This window comes from Hipposideros armiger, unplaced genomic scaffold (assembly GCF_001890085.2).
Source record: "Hipposideros armiger isolate ML-2016 unplaced genomic scaffold, ASM189008v1 scaffold_164, whole genome shotgun sequence".
Taxonomy (NCBI): domain Eukaryota; kingdom Metazoa; phylum Chordata; class Mammalia; order Chiroptera; family Hipposideridae; genus Hipposideros; species Hipposideros armiger.
Window position 1 is genome coordinate 3,319,694 of NW_017731514.1, and position 4,438 is coordinate 3,324,131.

At 64.7% G+C, this 4,438-nt stretch overlaps 1 long non-coding RNA gene across 1 annotated transcript; it reads right to left on the minus strand.

Moving 5' to 3' along the window:
• Positions 1 to 262: 262 nt before the first annotated feature.
• LOC109387634 (uncharacterized) lies at positions 263 to 4,177 on the minus strand. The gene is made up of 3 exons (XR_002125054.1): positions 4,102 to 4,177; positions 3,322 to 3,482; positions 263 to 2,940 (listed from the first exon to the last, which is right to left on the minus strand). It is a non-coding gene; the product is annotated as an uncharacterized LOC109387634 (long non-coding RNA).
• Positions 4,178 to 4,438: the final 261 nt, after the last annotated feature.

A 4,438-nucleotide genomic window follows, 5' to 3' on the forward strand; every position in this document is an offset into this window, starting at 1 on the left:
CAGGACGACACCTCCACCCTCATCTCTCTGTTGTCCCGTCTCCTTCGTGAGACTCGGACTCACCTGACAGTGGCGCGGAGGTGCCCACCCCCACCCCCCCTTGCAATGCAGATGCCACATCAGCGCGCTTGCCCTCAGGCTGGCGGTCTGCGGAGGCTGCCCGAACGGAAGCCCTGGTCCCTGACAAGGGGGCAGCTCCCAGCCGGGGCTCCCGGGCCAGTCCCCCCCCACCTCCACCCCGCCTGCTCAGGGAATGACCCCGGGCAGGCAGACCCCTTGACCAGATGCATCTGAATATACTAGAACCCCTCAGCCCAGCTTGAGTGGGGTCCAGAGTCCACCAAGTGCTGCCTGAGGGTCTGGGTGGGTCGCGTGGGCCTGGGGACCATGTGTGGCCGATGGAGGCTGAGCCCCGGACCCTTGCTCAGCTCCCTGCTGGGCCCAGAGGACCGTGGATTTCCAGGACATGCACCCCTGCCCAGACGCTCTGGGCCCTGGTCGTCCAGCCTGTTGTCTGCACCCCAGTGGCCGCCTCCATTCCATGGGCCTCCCTGCAGCCCCCAGAACACAGCACGGCCCCTCCTCGCCCCTGCAGTGCCCCGGCCTCACGGCGGCGAGCCCCACCTGCCCCAGGTCACCCCACGCCCCTCCCGCTGCCTGCAGTGTGGCCTCTCGCTTCTCCCTTCAAACCTCGCCTCTTCCAGGAAGCCCTCCTGGCTGGTCCAGGGACCCCACTGCCCTGTGGACACTTAGGAGCCAGCGCTTTCCATAACGCAGCCCGTTCTGGGACTGACAGACTCAGAGCACAGACAGGTCTGTCCTCAAGCTGGACGTGCCCTCGCTGCACAACCTGAGTGGGTGACCACGACCCTCTTCCTGAGAGACAGGGGTTGACAGGGCATTTGGGCTCAGGGGTCCTGGAGGCCAGGCTGTGCCCACCCCCATCCCACTCGCCTCCCCGATGAGTTAATCAGGGCCAGAGGTGCCCGGCACTGGAGGATGTGGGCTCCTGCACTGGCCCTGGGGGTGTTCAGAATACCTGGGGGGCCTCCAGAAAATGTGCCGACCACGTTCGCCTGCGGGAGGACACGAGGCTGTGATCAGAGACATGTTGGGGTTCCAGGCCGTCTCGCCAAGCACTGCCTGCCTCAAATGACCAAGGAGGGGACCCGGAGCAGTTCAGGGAGCACAGAGCCGGTCCCCCTGTGCAGCCCCCTCCGGGAAGAGGCAGGCTGCTCCTGAGAACACCCCGAGTCCCAGGCCCCCCAGCCAGGACAGCACAGGGGCCACCCCAGGATCGAGGCCAGTCAGGCGCCTGGAGGCGAGTGTGGGGTCCAGCTCACGGGCCCCTCTCCACCCTGGTCTGAGGGGCAGCGTCCTCCCTGCTCTGCCTGAGGGTGGGATAGGGTCTGCGGACGTCTTTCCACAGGATGGATCTCGTCGATGTTTGTCACTGCGGTCACACCCGTCCTGAGTGAGGGTGGGGGGTGGGATGACAGAACCCGCCAGAGCAGACGGGGGCGTGACCACACATGCGGCCCCCTGTCAGGTTCCCCGACCCTGGGAGCAGAGCCAGGAGCGTCCGAGGAGATTCCGGAAGGCTAGGTGGGGTTCTTCATTGGCGCCGCCCTCCGCTGGCCTGACGGGACCTGTGTAGCGGTGACAGCCTGCCCTGCCCCCCAGCGCCCTGTGGGCCCCCTTCAGTGCGTGGCCGTGGGCCCAGCACAGCGAGCTGTACGTTGTCACCTGGAGCAGGTGCTCTCATGTAAGGGACTTAGGATCCAGGTGTGGCTGCTTCAGCTTATGCTACGTCCCCTGCCGGCATCACAGTTCATCTCACGCCTCCTCTGGCTCAACCCAGCCAAACCCCCCCACAGGGTCCACTGGCCACTGGTCCTTCCCTCCTGGTGCCCGGCTAATGTCCAGGTGCCCCCAGGTGGGGCTCAGAGCTGAGGCTGGGCCGGGCGTGGGCTCACACCCAGCTCGGCCGTGGAGCCTCTGCTCAGCCCTTGACGGCAGCCCGGCCCCTGGAGCTGCCTTTCTCCCGACGCACCCTTGACCCTGGGCGGCCGTCCTCGGGGCGGGGCCCCTCCCCCCAGAGCAGCTCCTGACCTGGCTGCAGGGGTCTCTGGGCTCCTGCCCTCCCCCCAGGGGCCCCGTGCTCTGTCCCGGCTGCCGTGAGGGTCTGTGCCGAGCTCTTAGCTGGGCGTCTGGAAGCAGGTCAGGAGCCGTGGCTCCTGTGACCCGGGCCGGGCTGCAGGCTCACACCCCACACCTGGCTGTCAGCCCTTGTCCTTGCTGGCGGGGACTGTGCCCACTGCAAAGATCCGAAGCATATTTTGGGGCCATTGGAGGCGATTTTATTTACCCAGTTCTCCAAAGAGGAGTCGGCCTCAGCCGGACACGGGGGAAGGTTGGAGGAATGGAATGAATCCTGTAAATGGTGAGGCGCGTCGCACACCCACCCTGGGAACCCAGACATGCAGCGTGGACTGTAGTTACTGGAATTAAGTAGAACGTATGAGCATCTAGAAGCTTTAGAACGTACTGTGTCCGTACCTGTATCATCTAGGTCTGTTTTAACGTTGGAAGCCCTTGTGGGGTCTGCAGGGGCTGTGGGAGTGGCATGTTCCCAGCGGGTCAGTCAGAAGGGGGCACGTGTCCTTCAGCCCCAGGTGGGAGCCGCCCAGAGCCGTTAGCTGCAGCCTCTGGCGCCAGGCGGGCGGCTCATGGAGCTCCAGGACGCAGTTCTGTCCCCCAGATGCCGTCAGCAGGGTGCCTGTGGCCTGCCCCATCGGTCAGCCCTTGGGTGGCAGCGGCCTCTCGCTGGGTGAGCTTCAGGGTTTTGCCGACCCGGTACATGAGCACGAGACACTGCACAGTGACGCAGCAGGGCTTCCGCTTGGCCAGGCATCGGGTCTGCGTTACACCGACTCAGTCCTTGCAAAGCCCCCCATATAGACGTGGTCACCCCAGCTGACAGATGGGGAGACTGAGGCCTAAGGGCCCAGCTGTGAGCACCCATGTTGGGACTAGACCTAAGGACAGCTTGTGGGGGCTACCAGGGTGCCCCCTGACCTCCCAGCCCCACGGGACTCCTGCCTGAGCTGGCACCCCCGCCCGCAGGGGCCTTAACGCCCCCCCCCATGGAGCGGGAAGGTGAACGTCCAGGGCCCGTGGGCCTCTCACATATGACGCTGAGTCAGTGTGCGCCTGTCGTGTGTGGGGATGGATGTGCGTGTACAATTAGCATGTATACGTGTGTGTGACATGGCAGTCCCCTGTCCCCAGTGTCACCTGACCCTCTGTCACCAGCCGTACCTGGGAGAGTCTGGGGACACATCCTGCTGGACCAGACGCTACTGGAGAGGGTCGCTCCCCGTCTCAGATGGACACGGTCCCTTTTGATGCCGGCGGAGAACGTGGCCAGAGCTTGTCCTGGAATCCCGGCTGGCTTTGTTCTGCAGGGTTCGTTTTCCATGCTGTTGATAAAGTGAGCAGGTTTATGTGGAAATTAAGAAGCCGTTTGTTACCAAGGGAGCCGTGCTGTTTACGAGCCGCGAGGGGCCTGGGCATCGAGCGAGCAGCACGGTCTCCACACTCCCCAGGGGGTTGGGGGGGGGTTCACCGCCACTCGTCCCCGTCCCTCTGTCCAGACGAGGCCGGCAGCGTGTCTGCCACTGCACTTGGTGTTGTGGAAGCCAGACCAGACTCCGGGGCTCCTCAGGGTCTGCCGGCTGTCCAGTTCCTTAGGTTTGGGGGTGGGTGAGGCCGTCTGACAGTGGGGAATGATATCCAACGCTACCCCACGCCCGTGGTCACTGCACACGCCTGCGTCCAGGTCCCTGTGTCTCTGAGCTGGGCCCACAGTGAGGGGACCCCAGAGGAGGCTGTACCTGGACACCAAAGAACCCACCGCCAGTACCCTGTAGCTGCACACTGTGGGGGTGTGCGTGTGTGAGCTGGAGGGAGACAGGGAGGGGGTGGGGGCTGCCACCCCAAGGCCGGGACAGGCGGGCTCCCAGGGCTGCGGCGTCCTCTCAGAGGCTCGGGTGGGCTGAGCTGGTCCGTTTCCGGCCCTGAGACCCAGTCTGGACAAACCTGTTCTCCGTTGGGCCTGGGGACAGTCACTAGGCCAAGGAGTGACCATGGTTGTGACATGTGAACAAGCTGTGACCACTGTCCCAGCTGTCAGCCACCGTCACTCAGGCGTCCTCAGCACCGTCAGCCCTTGGGGGACGCTGTCCCCAGGCCAAGAGCTGCCACACTGTCAGGGGCCAGAGGAGATGAAGTTGTGACGTGGCCATGAAAGGCCCTTTTGTCCCTGGGACGTGGTGGCCCGGCACGGGCCTCTGACCGCCTCCAACAGGAAGTGGGCCCGGGCTGCGTGAGCCAAGCTCCCTCGGGAAACAAAAGGCAGTGTGTGCTCAGCGCTGGC